The following is a 17642-nucleotide window of genomic DNA, read 5'->3' as shown; positions in this document are numbered from 1 at the left end:
TTTAAATATTAGATATACTCATTATGTTCAAATATTTTGCCATATGCTATCACAGAAAATGTTATTCACATAGAAACTGTGTCAGGTATTTAATCTATCAATTAAGGGCAGAGGTTTGTCTCTGTGTCCTTACTTGTCCTTGCTCTACAGTGTGCCGGTTGCTGCCCTCTACCCAGGGCAGGCTGCATTTCCATGTTTCTGAGGGTTTACAAATTTTTGGGGGATCCTTCTTTGTGACAAGTGCAACATAACATGTAAAATAATTTTAATAAATATTATTTTAGTACCCATTTTGTATTAGGTACTATAGAAGTGAGAGTGCACCATGTTCCAAATGAACTAATTAGGGGATGTTTGAAGGTGGTACCAATTATATAAAAACTAAGGGAATCCAGGATTAAATGCTTTGGACGTGTGAAAAGAAGATCAGAAGAATATATAGAAAACAAAGTGTTGCATTTAGAAGTGGAGAGTAAGAGAAGGGATTTGATTAGCTGCAGAGTTTTCTGAGGAACTGCTTCAAGAAAGAATGGAAGGGAGAAGAAGGACTCAAAGGAATGAGCCCATATAGATGGGACTGAGGCTTGAATAATAATAATAAGAAAGGTTTCAGAGTAACAGCCGTGTTAGTCTGTATTCGCAAAAAGTCTGTATTTGCAAATAATAAGAAACTGTGTCAGCCGGTATTCTATATTGAGACTTGTCGCGCATCTCCAAAGGCAATAAATTGTAGCAGAGCTGTTGATTCCAGCTAGAATACATGAAAAAGGATTGTCGTGGACTGCCTAGTGTGTAATTTCTGCTAATAAATAGAACCTTAACTACTCAGCTTTCTGCTGTGGATCCTGTATTGATTACATCAAATTGAGGTTACCCTTTAGCTGCAGTGGTTGGGCCCATAATTTTTTAATATCAGTGTCAGCATTCTAATCCTACTGTTGCCATGAATTTACCTCTGGCTGGAAACTTACTGAAGACAATGGAAAGAAACACATTGTCAGTGGTCCTTTGTTCTGGCCTTATAGGGTAAATTGAAAATCTCCTATATGGAGCAGTATTGGGTCCCTTAGTCACAGTTAAATATATTTCTTTTATTTATCTTCACAAAATAGAATAAAACATGTTGTAGATATTTTTAAATAGACAATGTGAATGCTAATTTATGTAAGCATTTTAAAAATACAGCAATATAAAATTTAAGGTACTGTCAAAACAATCTTTTTATTTTTGTCTTTGTAGTCATCACAATTCCTTCTGTGCTTTTTTTCCAAAATAAATGCTTCTGTGCTTTCTTTTATTAAAAAAAAAAAAAAATGTCAGTAACCTAGCCAGATATGGGCAATGTTACAATAAAAAATCACTGTGAATGCTCTTAAAGGGGGGGGGGGGGGAATAGAAACATATATACATATATACAGTTTAAAATTTCCAAACAATTACGAGTGATTTTTTTTTAAAAATGTGAGACATAAAAAATGCTAAAATAATATTGTTAAAGTTGGGAATTCAAGTAAGCAAGAGCTAGGAAATGCCAGGTCTTTTACAGTTGCCTATGCAACCTTATTTTGGCATGTTTGTTATGAATGTTGATAAAGACTTTAATTACATGGTTTTTGCTACTGGACCCCTGCCTCATTTAGGCACAGATCCTGAAACACTTTTGCACATGATTAACTGTGTATAGTCCCAAGGATTTCACATGCATATGTGTATGTAGAATTGGCATCTTGGTACACAGGATGGACAGTGCTCAACCTGTGTACTCAGATAGAAATTCATTATTTCTTCATTCAATGAGTGGTCCCTGCCCTGCTTACTGCACACCATTCAACTACTGCATCCAGTAAAGAATTTTTTATACCCTAATGGACTTTTTGATTACATTCCTCACTGGGGTAATCCTTAAAACAATTTATCTTCAAAACAACCCTGTTAGATAAGGATGTATTATCTCCATTCTATTCATGGGACACTGTGGCACAGAGAGATCCACATATATTGAAAGGTTTCAGAGTAACAGCCGTGTTAGTCTGTATTCGCAAAAAGAAAAGGAGTACTTGTGGAACCTTAGAGACTAGCCAATTTATTAAATTGGTTAGTCTCTAAGGTGCCACAAGTACTCCTTTTCTTTTTACATATATTGAAAGTTGTTATAAGACTTATTTATTAGATGAAAACAGATCACAATGTTTATGAATTTATGGAAGTTGTGCCAACCAGGACAACTGATATTCCTTCAGCCAACATATCACAAAGCATATTTTCCCTTGATTACTTATAAATAATATAAATTAAATTAAGTGGTCTGTATTCCACAGACTTAATTAGAACCTGTAAGGCCAAATTCTGATCTCAGTTACACAGGTGCTAATCCAGAGTAACTGCGTAAATTTCAATGCAAATGTTAGCAAGATTTGGCATCTTGTGTTTTATGGAAATTGCCTATGTTTAGACAAAAAGCAGAGGAAGGTTTTCAACATGCAATCTGGAGCTTTATTAAATTTTTCCCTAGTGAAATATTATTTCAGATCTCTTTTATTAAAGAAACACATTTTGTAGTATTTTAGGAAAAACGCTAAAGCAATAACAATTACCATAATGCTTCATTTTTTTATTAAAGAAAGCACAGACACTCAAAATTCAAAACTAATATAGGAAATTACTTTGCTATTGAGACCACTTCTTGAAGTCACATTGGAAGCTCATTATGTGGCTTGGGTTTCCTCTTTTCTGTTCCAGACCTACTGACTTTTTCTTTTATAGTGTACAGATTGCTAACTGGTTCAGGACTCAGCTCATCTTCCAGACCTTTAAGCTTAACTATATTAAGAGGCACTTTCAATGTTTGGTTAGTTTTGTACACTCTGGGGGATGGTGAGGTGAGGTAGTGGGGGGAGAGGAGACTGTTGGGGTTTTTGGAGGTAGGATTCATAGAATATTTATAACCTGATTTTCCAAAGAGTTTAGCTCCTTTATAGGCACCTAAATGAAGTGATAAGTGTTGAGTGCCCAACAGTCCCATTGTTCTGCCTGACCACTTCATTTAGAGGCCTAAATTGGTCTCAGTGCGGGCTGTGGGGTGCTAATCGCTTTTGAAATCTGGCCACTTTGTTCAGGTGCCTAAATGGCACCAGAACTCTTTTGCAAATCTGGCTCTTCGCGTTTATTTTTAATGAGAGAATGTTTCTGTATGTTTATAAGGTTCATTTGAATAACCCCCCACCCCCCACAAAAACTGTTTGTAATACTTGAGAGTTCTGTCAAATGTTAGTAAACTTTATAGGGATTTTCAGATGACTTATATTTCAGCAGTTATTTCTGGTGTGCTGCTAATTTAACTCTATGGAAAGCTCCAATTGACATCACTGTTTTTATGTATGGTTTTATCACACACACTTCTAAACTCCAGGAAACAGCAGGGAAATGGATTTAATGAAACGGTCCTTTCTCTGTCTAACTTTGATGAACCACAACATCAAAAAGCAGGAACTTTCTATTATGAAGCATAAAGGCAGGCAGTCAAGTCACCTGATCATCCTTCCTTTGGATCCTAGGGGCATAAAGCTTGCTTGGTACATAACAATTAGTAATGAGTTGAGTGATTTGCACATTACCAAACAAACTACAAATATTTAGAAACACAATACACTGTGACTTAGCAGTTTGATGAGGTAACAATGCCTGCTGCAGAAAAGCAAGTGTGTCATCTTTTTTGGATGTTAAGTTAGTAGAAGATACAGACAGTTTTTGAATTAGGTAAGTTCCTCATTACCACTTTTGAGATCCAGAAGCCCCATCCACACCCAAATTGACAGAAAGAGATATCCTGTTTTGTATGTAACTGTCACACTGCTTCTTCACAAGAATGCTAACAGAAAATAAATTGGAATTTCAATACAGTGAATTTATATAGGACACACAATTTTAATCTACATTAATTTTGCATCTATATATTTGTCTGTTTATACATTTCATCTAAGCCCTTTCTGTGCTATTCAGGCAACCTAAAATATGAATTAGAGAACATTAATTCTGTCACAAAGGATCAAAACTCTTCTCCCTGTTTCCATTTTAGGAAGTGTCCTATGTTCAGTAAGTCTCATTTCCATGTCCTGGCAGAATAGTGCTGGACAGACATAACTCAAGCAATTATGTTGATTCCATATCTGTCCCAAATATTGGAAGATATGGAGTTATTTTAGGATTTTCTACAATTATTTGTATATAGGTAGCTTCAATTACTCAATTCCTTCCCCCCAATATTCAACCAGCAGACCCTGTTCACAGCTGGGGAAAGATCAAATAATAGGGTTACTTAGTATTGCTTCCTTTTTGTCCCAGTGCTCTCTCTTCTAAGTTAAGGCAGTTGTTTTTGTTGTTAGTGCAGTTAAATTGGATAGAATGTTCAAGTGAAGTCTTTCAACGTCAGGAAATAATTGAATTTGTATTCTCTGTGGAAACATTTGGCCTGTAGGCTACTTTTCTTATTCTGGGTTTTATAGAAATAGCTGCTGGTGGCAAGGCAAATGACAATACTTGAGGTGTTGCTTTTAGCTCATTTCAACAAAAAGTTTATACACATAGTCAAACTCACTGTTACTTCCACTGAATTATTTTGTTCACTTTCTGGCTGTCATTTTCATGCATACTAAACGCCACTAGCGAGCTTTATTTTGTTCATAGTTACTGAGAGATAAATTCTGCCTTTATATACACAGTAACACTTACATTCACTTCAATGAGAGCTGCATAGACATAGGGAACAGAGTTTCTCACAGTGCATCCTGTACACAACAGTGTCCTCAAAGATGTCCTTCATTATCTTTGTACACAGACCCAATATCACTGAGACAAGCAATGCTCTGTATTTTACTTTGTATTGTATGTTTGTTACATTTACCGGAACTCACAATATCTACTGGAACTGTTCTTCTTTTCCAGATATTATCAGCTCTGACAGAGATTTTATATTTTTTTTCTCACAAGGGAAATACTGAGTCATGTCAAAGATTCCTGCACCTTTAGATTTCCAAAAATGGAATTGGGTTCTTCTAGTTTGTAAATTGTTGATCTGATGGACTGAGAGCTATTGCAGTCAGATCACACTGACATGTCAAATTATTATTCATGTTCTTAAGGTTTATTTGAAATGTCAGTATCCACAGTGTATTGGTACTCTAGGGAGAATTAAATATATGAAATAACATGAAATTTACTTGCAAACTGTGCATTACTTACAGTGCAAACTGATACCTCAAATTTCAGCCCACATACACTAGAGAGGTTCACTAAGATTTCTCAGTCTTTGACTAAACCTGGGGATAGATATCACTCTTTTCCATGACTTCAATGTAAAACCAGGTAACACCTAGGAAAAGAAGGATTATTTTGTGGAAGAGGAAGGACAAAGATTAGAATTAGGAGCTGTCATAAATACAAAGGGAAGGGTAAACCCCTTTAAAATTCCTCCTGGTCAGAGGAAAAATCCTCTCACCTGTAAAGGGTTAAGAAGCTAAAGGTAATAAAGGGTCTGTGTCTGTCGGTATGCTGCTTTTGCCGGGGATAGACCAGGAATGGAGTCTTAGAACTTTTCGTAAATAATCTAGCTAGGTATGTGTTAGATTATGATTTCTTTAAATGGCTGAGAAAGTAACTGTGCTGAATAGAATCATAGAATATCAGAATCATAGAATATCAGGGTTGGAAGGGACCCCAGAAGGTCATCTAGTCCAACCCCCAATATTCAAATAAACCCCCAATAGAATGACTATTCCTGTCTATGTGTCTTTTTTGTAACTTAAGGTTTTGCCTAAAGGAATTCTCTATGTTTTGAATCTAATTACCCTGTAAGGTATCTACCATCCTGATTTTACAGAGGGAATTTCTTTACTTCTATTAAAAGTCTTCTTGTAAGAAAACTGAATGTTTTTTCATTGTTCTCAGATCCAAGGGTTTGGGTCTGTGGTCACCTATGCAAATTGGTGACGATTTTTACCAAACCTTTCCCAGGAAGTGGGGTGCAAGGGTTGGGAGGATTTTGGGGGGAAAGACGTGTCCAAACTGTGTTTCCCAGTAAACCCAGTTAGAGTTTGGCAGTGGCAGTGGAGATCCAGGGACAAAGGATAAAAATAATTTGTACCTTGGGGAAGTTTAAACCTAAGCTGGTGAAAGTAAGCTTAGGAGGTTTTCATGAAGGTCCCCACATCTGTACCCTAGAGTTCAGAGTGGGGGAGGAACCTTGACAGGAGCCCTGGGTTCCATTAATTGCTCTGCCAAGTACTTACTCTATGGCCTTGGTTAGGGCTAGATGAACAAAGGCATTGAGGGTATGCCTATGCGGCTGGGAGCAAGTCCCTCAGCCTATGAAGAAGGGCTTGAGCTAGCACATAAAAAATAGCAGTGTGGACTTTGCAGCTCAGGGTCTCAAGCCTAGGGGGCTGGGTTGGATTGACAGCCCAAGCTACAACATCCGCAGTGCTATTTTTAGGGCACAAGCTCAAGCCCCGCAAGTGCAAGTTTTTCAACCTTGCAGGCTCACTTCCAGCTGTAGTGTAGACATATTCTTAGGTATTTAACCACCCCTTTAGTTGCCTAAATCCAACATTTAGGTACCACTGACCTTCTCAAAACCACTGCTCAGTTGCTGTCTAAATTTCCATCATGGGCAAATGCAAAGCCACCTAAATCCTGATACTGAGCCACAAATAACAAACTGTTTATTGTGTCAGTTAGGCCTAATATCCACTTTTGGTTCATTAACTTCAGGATCCACATCATCTGTTTTTAATAAGCATAATTTCAACAATCCTTAGATTATATCAATGTGGAGTTTATGGTGTAAACGAAACCAATTGTTCTGTCTAATTTTCTTGCACCTGTTGTGTGAGTTAATGACTCAGTTTTGTCTGAGTTAATGACTCTAGATTGTCAAATAACAGGCTCAGTTGGAATTATTGTATCTAAGATTATCAATCAGAGATTAGTACAGCACTATTCAGAATACAGAAATCAATACATACATTACCACCTTTTGTTGTCAGACCAAGAGGCCTCAGTAAACTCATGCAATTAACTCAAAAAATTAATCACAATTAATCACACGGTTAATAGAATACCAATTGAAATTTATTAAAGATTTTGGATGTTTTTTCTGCATTTTCAAATATATTCATATCTATTACAACACAGAATATAAAGTGTACAGTTCTCACTATATATTATTATTTTTGATTACAAATATTTGCACTGTAAAATTATACACAAAAGAAATAGTATTTTTAGTTCACCTCATGCAAGTACTGTAGTGCAATCTCCTTATGGTGAAAGTGTAACTCACAAATGTAGATTTTTTTTTTGTTAGATAACTGCACTCAAAACCAAAACAATGTAAAACTTTAGAGCCTACAAGTCTATTCAGCCCTACTTCTTTTTCAGCCAATTGCTAAGACAGACAAGTTTGTTTACATTTATGGGAGATACCGCTGCCTGATTCTTATTTACAATGTCACCTGAAAGGCCTTCATATGGCATTTTTGTATCTGGTGTTGCAAATTATTTACGTACCCAGATATGCTAAACATTTGCATGCCTCTTCATGCTTGACCACTATTACAGAGGACATGCTTCCAGGCTGATGATGCTGTTAAAAAAAAAATAATGCATTAATTAAATTCATGACTGAACTCTTTGGGGGACAACTGTATGTCTCTTGTTCTGTTTTACCCACATTTCATGTTATAGTAGTCTCAGATGATAACCCAGCACATGTTCATTTTAAGAACACTTTCACAGCAGATTTGACAAAATGCAATGAAGGTACCAATGTGAGATTTCTAAAAATCACTACATCACTCGACCGAAGGTTTAAGAATCTGAAGTGCGGTCCAAAATATGAGAGGGACGAGGTGTGGAGCATGCTTTCAGAAGCGTTAAAAGAGCAACAGTCTGATGCAGAAACGACAGAACCCAAACCACCAAAAAAGTAAATCAACCTTCTGCTGATGGCATTTGACTCAGATAATGAAAATGAACATACATCTGTCTGCTCTGCTTTAAATCATTATTGAGCAGAACCAGTTATCACCGTAGATGCATGTTCTCTGGAATGGTGGTTGAAGCATGAAGGAACATATGAATCATTAGCACATCTGGCACATAAATATCTTGTGATGCCAGCTACAACAGTGCCATGTGAACGGTTGTTCTCACTCTCAGGTGACATTGTAACCAAGAAGCGAGTAGCATTATATCCTGCAAATTGTAATCAAACTTGTTTGTCGGAGTGATTGGCTGAACAAGAAGTAGGACTGAGTGGACTTGTAGGCTCTAAAGTTTTACATTGTTTTATTTTTGAATGCAGTTATTTTTTGTACATAATTCTACATTTGTAAGTTCAACTTTCATGATACAGAGATTGCACTACAGTTCTTGTATTAGGTGAATTGAAAAATAGTATTTATTTTGTTTTTTACAGTGCAAATATTTGTACTAAAAAGTAAATATAAAGTGAGCACTTTACACTTTGTATTCTGAAATCAACATATTTGAAAATGTAGAAAACATCCACAAATAATTAAATAAATGGTATTCTATTATTGTTTAACAGCACGATTCATTGAGCGATTAATCGTGATTACTTTTTTAATCGCTTGACAGTGATTAAAACATATCTATCTATATTGATCTATCGATAGATAGATAGATAATATGTTAAAAAGATGGTTTCCTAAAATATCTGGAGTTTTATAGACATGAAGGTGCCCAAGAATTCTTAAATACAGCATAATGGATACAATTCCTGAATAGGATTACTTATCGGTCAAGGACCAGGAGCTTGAGAATTCAGACATAATCAAATATAAAGAAAGAAAGAACTAAAAGTGTTAATATTTACTAACAGGTAGTAACACACCTGTTCCTAATGACAGTTTTTATTATAGATTATTGTGACATTTTATCAACGTTCATATACTTTTTACAATTGAGCTCACAATTTTGGTAAATTTGTTGGCCCTGTTTATTACACCCAAGATTGGCCCCCACTCTATTGTGATGCAGTTAAATAAAGCAGAAAGTTCACAGACTGTCCTGTGTATAAACATTTTGTGCGCTGTTCCTTTACAAAAATGCCTCTGAAAGAGTTGTGAAGGTAAATTCGTAACTGTAAAGCACTTTGATGTATTCCAGTAGAAGGGACTATACAAATATTGGACCTGATTCTCTGGCCGGTTGTACCCCTCGGGTGGTGCAAAGGAGGTAGAGACTGACTATAACTCCCCAGCTGACACAGTTATTATGTGTCAAAGCAATTCAGCATGGGGCCTGTTGGGACAGAAAAGGGGCACAATGACTTCTGGTTATCCCTGGCTGGCAGACAGTTTCTTGAGAACTGTTGCCATCTGATGCAAGTTAGAGCAGCCTTTAGACTTCTCTAACCTATTCCAGAATCAGGACAAAGATAGAGAATCAGGGAGCCCTCGCCATCTTCTTAACACCCATTTATTCTGCTGCAATCACCACAAACTGAATTCAGTAGAGTCTGGGCCACTAAATACTATTATTATGAACTATTATTATTACTAAAAAGAGTTCCATTAAAGAGTTGAAAATTTATGAAAATGATATTTTTTAAATATTCTAAAATTTCTAAAATTCAGTTTTTAATAAAAATTTTCATTGAAATTTTGAATTTCAATAGAAAAGGGGAGCAATATTTTATAATTTTTTCACATTTTTCAAACGCCTCTAAATCATTGAACAAGAAAGAGTTAAACACCACAGCAAGCTTCCAAAATACAATCCAATTTATGGCCAAGTGCCTTGAACCAGGTAAGGCCCCAATCCTGGAATTAGCTCCACACAGTAGATGTCTGCACCTGCATGACTTCAGTGGGGCTCTAAGAGCCTGCAAGTTTCCACCCACAGGTAATCAATTACAGACTTGGAGTCTAAGTGTGTTTAGACAGTTGTTACCACACTTTCTTATCCGGGAGAGTGTTTACAAAGATGTACTCAGTGGAACTAATTTTCTGACCAACTGTTGCAAGACTAAATCCCTAATTTCACATTGTCAGTGCTGCTTTCATTGGTTGTTTTCCCCATATAAAGTTGTGATGATTTGGGAATCTATCTGTATAATTTATGAAGTCTCTATGTGTAGCTTTACAAAGCTGCAAATTCCATAGTAAATGAACAGTCCCCTTGACTGCTCTTTGGCTGCCTTTCTCAATTTTGGATTGGAATCCCAAAGGCTGGTCACAAAAGAATAGCAAAAAAGGGTCATGACTTAAAGTGCTCTCCATTTAAAAAAAAAAAAAAAAAAAGAATAGCTCTAAACAACAGAGTAGCTCTTAACCAAGAGAAATTGTGGCAATGAGGGAAATTGCGGCAATGATCTGGCAGGAATCTCTGATCACCTGAGGAGGCTCAATAGAATGTCATCTGTTGCGGGTTGGGGAAGTTATAAAAGGGCAGGGGTTGCTTTTCTTTGGGGCCATTTTTCTCCAGCTCAAGAGGAGGGAGAAACAGCTCAACTTATAGTAGCCTAATGAGGCTATGGACCCTGTCTGAACATGGATGGTCCCTCAAGTACTCCTAGGAGGAGGGGGAGCTATTAAGGGACATTGCATTTAGGATGTTTATTGTTTTCTATATGATCTGTACTCTCTTGTGCTTTACCTGTTAAGTGAAAAAGCAATAGTGTTAGGTTTCTGATTAAAGTGTCTGTGTATGTTAAGCATTTATACCTATGTTAATGAGGTAAACCAGAAGGCTCACACCTTCTGATGGAGTTCTGGGAGATGGTGTGTTTAAGCTAGTGGGGTATCTTGGTAGCCTAAAACAGGTGAGCCATGGGGTTCCATTACTGTGAAGGGTAGTAGACTGAGGATCAGTGCTAAGAAAATGTGCCAGCATTCCAAGGGAAGAAACAGCTCGGCAGACTGCTAAGACCCAGGGAAGCTTAAAACAGCCTTGCACCCAGCAGTTGAATTTCCTTACAGCAGTCCAGTGAGTGACCAAGAGGGAGCACCGAAAAAGGAGCTCTGAAAATCTTTAGCACTGTTTAGCATGTCTAGGACACTATGGATGGTAGTTTGTTCTGAAATAACCCACGAAGCTTTCAATTTTCCTTTATCTTCAGCTCACCGGAACTTCAAAAATATGTGATATTAGATATGTTATTTTTTTTCTAATGTCATCCTAAGTAGTTCTAATTCACCTATCATACAATAGCTGGACATCAAATAACAAATGAAAAATTGCAATAAATATAAAGTGCTCTGCTCTTCCCAGTCCTTGAATCAATCAGTATTGTTTAGCTTTGTTTGTTGTTGTTTTTTGTTTATTAGTTTGTTTCACCATGTTTCACAATTGACCAAGTGGTAAATCTTCATTCAGTGATATTAATTATGTTCCATTCATTTCAATACACAATCATGTAATGTTATCTCAGATGCAATAAAACACATTTGATTTGAGTTGTACTGTAATATACCTATATATTGGACAAGACTGCTCCTCCAATAGACCACTGATTATTAACACTGCAATAGTGCCTAGAAGCCCTGACAAAAGGCAGGGATGCATTATATAAACATATGGTGAGACTGTTCCTGCCCGCAAAGCATTTTTACAACGTATACAAGACAGAGTGTGTTGCATGGGAAACTGTGGTACAGAATGGTAAAGTGACTTCCCAAAGACCACTCAGTAGCAGAGCCAAGTATAGATCCCATATTTCTTTACAGCCAATGCAATGCCCACCCCACTATAACAGGCCGCTCATGGCTTATATTTTGACATCTATTCCTGTTCCATATGAATCTGGAGACAGAATTGATAATAATATCTGTTTTGGGGATTGGTAGTGCAACATCTTGGTCCCAGAATAGTATCATAAGAAGAAAGTTCATTATCTTTATTTCTATCTATTTTATATCTTGCTTTTCAATATAATTTTTAGGTATAGTGGGGTTTTTAATGCTGCCATTATAAGGAAAAATATTTTTTAATATATTCTTCCTCTGTCCCTCCTATTTAAAGTATAGAAAAAATGTACCTTTTTGTTGTCCCTTTAGTAATTGTTTGGTTAGTTTCCTCTGTATTTCTATGGATAACTTTTGGTCTCCTTTAAGGCTTGAGGATATCATTGTAGACCTCTTCAATCCATTTTTCAGTGAGTTTACTGTTTGGAAAGACCTAGAGTTTCATTCATGAAATGGAGGTTTTATGTCACTAAGGAAATAGAACAAGTGCTATCAAACAGTTTTATCTATTTTATATCTGAAATAAACTCTCGCTCAGTGCAGAAGCATTTGAAAAACAACTGAAAGTTACTGTAGCATAGGCCTTAACTTCTGCTCCGGCTATTATAACAGTCACATAGGAAAGATTTATTTACCTTTACAAAGAATGGACCAAGTCCCCAGAGAGGCTGTGCAAGTCAAATGGACAACACACGTTTCAGCACTTCTACTTGGGAAAAATAAAGATTCTTCTAAACCTAGATGGAAGGAATTGGTTTAGGAAACGATGGGGTCATTAGAACATGGGATGCCAGACTACCCATAGTGAAAAAATGATTTCCTTACTATTCAGACGCCATATTTCCTGGCAATAGTGGAAGTCATTTGAATCCAGTTGCAGAAGAAGTTTATTTTATTCTTCTGAGGCTTCTGCAGCTACGTTTTTTTTCATTATCTACATACAGCTGCATGTGAATTGAGATTGCAATCAGTCTAACAACACACATAAGACTATTAGGTACACTGAAGACTGAGAGAACTATAATGATTTTATAATTAAATTTGACCCATAACTTACAATATACACAAACACAACATCAATATAGATGTTCTTTTTTTCCCCTGGGCTAGTTGTGTGCATCTGTGGCTCTTGTCAGTCCTGCCACAGCTGATCTAAATCACCAGCTATCTCTTTGGGCTAAAAGCAAAATTATTCACAGGCAAGAAAAACAAATCCTCTGTTCTTTGACAGGATGGTGCTGTCAGCAAAAGCAGAGACTCAGCAGCAGGATGGCAGCTCTGCCTCACCTTCTCCACCTGTAAATGGTTCCACTCTCTGAGCTGAGAGATGTTCAAAGAAGTGAAGTGCACCAGAGATGAGCTTCAGACAAGATGTGTCTGGAAAGCTTAAGGTTAAGGGACTCAGAGATACGGACTCTGAAATACGAGCCAAAAACTTTCTGCAGAGATGAAGTTATGCAGAATGACAGGGAGAAAGAGGACAATAGAAACAAGTTCATCACCTAAACACAGTTACTGCCCTGATCAGAGCCAAACAGCAGTCTGACAGGTTAAAAAGTAAGGGTTAATTTAGCTGTAAAACCAGAAGGACTGTCATGGGTTGTAGATATGTCATGCTGGCCTTGCAACCTAGGAGTTAATGTGGGAATTGCAGGCTAATGCTGATTGGCAGCCTCACAGCAGCTGGGAGGAAAAAAGCTGAGAAGCAGAGGAGTGAGGTGGCTGCCAGAGGAGCAAGTAGGCTGAAAAAGGAAATGCCTGCCCAACAAGCTGCCCAGAGACAGCACCCAGAGAGGGGACGACGGGATCTACTGGCTTGAGAAGCCTACAGAAACCAAGGGAAGTAGGAAGGAGATCGGAGTACTGTAAGGGGTGTTGTTGAGGCCTGATTTTGCCTGCCTGGCTTAAGGGCCCTGAACTGGAACCCAGTGGAGTGGAGTGGGTGGGCCTGGGTTCCCCTACCAATCCTTCAGAGATTTAAGAACCAAAGGGGTTTCCAGACCCTCTGAGTACCCTGCCAAGTATAAAGGGGAAAACACACACACTGCGGTGTGACTGCAATGAACATTCTTCATAGTCCAAAATGCAAGAGAAGTGGACTCGCTGCCCCCCGAGCTTGAGAAATATGTGCAATAGTCTGTTTGACCAAAGAGGGTGCTGTTGCATAAGCACACCAGATCATAAGGACAGTATGAACTACTGTTCCTCAGTCGTTCTTGTCAACTGCTGTTCTGCTGGTAATAGCTCACCTTACCTGATCACTCTCGTTACAGTGTGTATGGTAACACCTATTGTTTCATGTTTTCTGTGTATATAAATCTCCCCGCTGTATTTTCCACTGAACGCATCCGATGAAGTGAGCTGTAGCTCACGAAAGCTTATGCTCAAATAAATTGTTTAGTCTCTAAGGTGCCACAAGTCCTCCTTTTCTTTTTGTGGATACAGACTAACACGGCTGCTACTCTGAAACCTAATATTTGATGCTACATTTAGATACCTTCTTGATTAATTTTTTTGTTGGAAGACCAATTTTTTTTTTGTGAGACTCAATCCAAACAATCTTTCCAATATAACAAATGAAGTTAATAACAAAAGCTGCATGGAGCACTTTAGATTTAATTTATCCTTCATACATCCCTGATGCAGGGCTAGATATAAGGAATTTTCATTCTGTCAACCAAGCGTTTGTTCAGTGCATACTGTAGGTGCTGTCTGTGTTTCCATTCCTTTGTCAATAAGGATTGTAAAATAACTACTCCGCTTTATATTATAATGTCTGGTGAGGTTTTATATCATATACTATCATAAAATGATTGAATAATTGGTTATTATCCTACCGGAAAACTTAGTACTAATAACAGAAAATTTTACCTCATAAGATCACAAATAATTGTCAAACATAGAACAACATGCCTAAGTCTGTGAGGCAAGTGGGTGTTTTTCAGTGTTGTTTCTAAGGGCTTGTCTTCACTATCTGGGTAAGTCAACCTAAGTTATGCTACTCCAAGTATGTGAATAATAGCTTAGGTCGATTTACCCGGGTGTCTTCACTGTGCTGTGTCAACCAGAGATGCTCTCCAGTCAGCTTATCTTTATCTTCTCAGGGAGCTAGAGTACTGGAATTGACTGGAGAGCTATTTGTCATGGATTAAGTGGGTCTTTGACTGCAGCAACACCGATCTCCCTGGTGGTGAAGCCAAGCCCTAAGAGTCACTGAATTAATAGTAATAGTGAAGAACAAGAAGAAAATAAGAGGTAAATTTGGGTGATTTTGACCTTTTAGCATTATCCAGTCTAAGTCTTGTCTCTTACTGATCCATGAAGTTGAGTATGCAAATTCAGTCATTGTAAAAAAATTCAGAATGGTAAACACACTGATTTTGATGTATATAAACACAGAAAGATGTGCTTATCCAATAACCTTGGAATGCCTGACACAAATTTCGAGGACACACATTTTACAGTTGTACGTGAGAAGGATTGGAGTACATGCTCATTGAGATCATTCAGGATCCCTTGGTTCATCCCTGCTGGGGAAGTGAGGGCCACTGCAACTGAAGGGACTTCACTCGAGTGTTCCACTGAAGGAGGGCACCTTTAGGCCCCACATGTGCAACTAACTGTGTGCAATTGGCCCCTGAATCAGTACAAAGCATAGATGAAGTCAATGGATCTCCCCCTAGGTGCAGCAGTTCTGCCTCAATCAGTTGCAGGACTGGGGTCTTAGCTCTACTGCCAGGGCTTTGTATGGTCCCCACTAATGGAGGTTGTAGCAGGGAAGCAGGGAAGCAGTGCATCTCCCAATTACCTGGCCACATTTCTGGTATCTGTTGGGGCAGTGCCTCTGCACCCCTGGGGACCGTTTACTGTAGCTAAGATTTAAACCAGGTGAATTTAACAAAAGAAGTAACAGGCAATAAAATACTTTAAAGTGAAGAAAACTGCTTTTGATTTTGTGGTCTACTGCACTAAAAGGGCTTCACAAATCAGACTGAACACAGGCTACTGACCTAGTGTGTAAGAAGACAGTCATGCTTAATCAGAATATTCAGACATTTGCATTGAATTCTATGTAGCTACACCATGGGTGAACTTGGCCCAGTCTTAACCATTATTCCCAAATTAGGACCTAAACAGAAATAATTAAATAATCTACAGCAATATGCAATCAAGGTTATTGGCGTGGGTCTCTAACAAGTGTACCTGACAAGAAAAGTATCTGGACAAAAACAAAAGCTTTTAAAGGTACAAAGACAAATAATAAAGGGAAAAGAGGGCTTCTGTGGCAGGTGCCCAAACAGAAAAAAAAATGGAAAGCCAACACCTTTACGGAAAATCATTGTCCTCTGGATTAAATTTAAGAAGTGAATCTGTTTAAGGAATTCAGCTTCATTGCTAAATAGATACTGTTGTAACTAAATTCACTATTAAATGTCACTTTGTAGCATTAAACAAGATGATCACCCCGAAACCTTCTGGACAAATGAGAAAGGAAAATAACCATATGATACTGGTTTAGTTCTGATCCAGTAGAAAGTCTAGTTAACATTTTTAATAGGGGAGACTGCAGTTCTTCTAGCCTCAGCTGTAGGATTTTGGTTGCGGGAGGGAAAGTATTCTTAGCATGAAGGATGTAAAACTCTGCATGAGATACAATCTTGTTCCTCCTATCCCTTTAATTTAATTTAATCTAGTTTAGTGCTTATTTAAAGGTGTCAAGATGATTGTCCTGTAAAAACAAAGTCCTCTCTAGATTCTCACTAAAATAATCTTGCCCTTGTTTCTCCCACAATGTGTTTCAGCCCTGACTGAAATGAGATGACCCACATTTTAAAAAAAGAAAAAAGAAAAAAAAAACTGGGACATTTTAGTGTCAATATTTTTAGGGTCATTAAATACTTATATCAGAGGCACAAGGACACTTACTCTATACATTTTTTTCCCCTTTCAGTTCCTGGCTTCTCCTCTGTAACTGCAGACGACTCTGGTGTTTTTTGTTATCAACTGCTGACTTCTAGAAACTATTTTGTTAACATTTAAAGTCCTGTATACATGTAATTATTTATATATTCATAATGTGCTCTGGAGAATGATTACCCAATCCTAATGTTTATTAGTTAAGTATAAGTTGAACATATATTCTTTGTTTATGTGTGTAATACATGTCATAAATATGTATTGCGCTGTATGTATATCATTAATAGTTAATAATGTATGAAATTGCTGGTACCACAGTGGAATAAATCAGAATCAACATAAAGATATGCTTTAATTGTAAATACAACATTGAAATTATATTAAATACCATAGGAAATATTAATTGCATCAATATGTCTCCTCCTTGTGAGACTATTTTACCATTTTCATATAATGTATTGTGTTTTGTAATCTCTCTAAATTTACAAAAACAAAGTGTCCATTGGTGCATTTCTCATTATACAGCCATTGTGCTGGCACAACTTCTGAAGATGCCTTCTTACAGTAAAGTAGGAAACATTCATCCAATTTCACACTGTATATCATGAATGTAATTAGTTTTTAAAATCTATTGTTCTGTGGATTAGGTGAAGTAGTTCATAAATGAAAATTAATCACAATATCAATAACCTTCACCATTAAAAGCCCAGCAGTAATCTATTCTACTTTACCTTTGGTTTGGTTTGTATTTCAGGAAAGTGAAATGGAAAGTACTTTCTTGACCATGTAAACTGGTGGGAAAATGAATGCACTAGTGGCAGCATTAAAGGCTTCAGCCTAAATGGCTAGTAGAAATATTGATGCAGAGCACGCTGTTCAAGTTTAATTTTTTTGTTTGGTCCTGAGCTAATTTAAGGTGTACAGCAATGGGGAATTCATCCAATTTTCCTCAATCATCAT

The sequence above is a fragment of the Lepidochelys kempii genome, chromosome 3, assembly GCF_965140285.1.
Source record: "Lepidochelys kempii isolate rLepKem1 chromosome 3, rLepKem1.hap1, whole genome shotgun sequence".
NCBI lineage: Eukaryota > Metazoa > Chordata > Testudines > Cheloniidae > Lepidochelys > Lepidochelys kempii.
The sequence above is the reverse complement of the archived record's forward strand: the minus strand, read 5'-3'. Positions refer to the sequence as shown.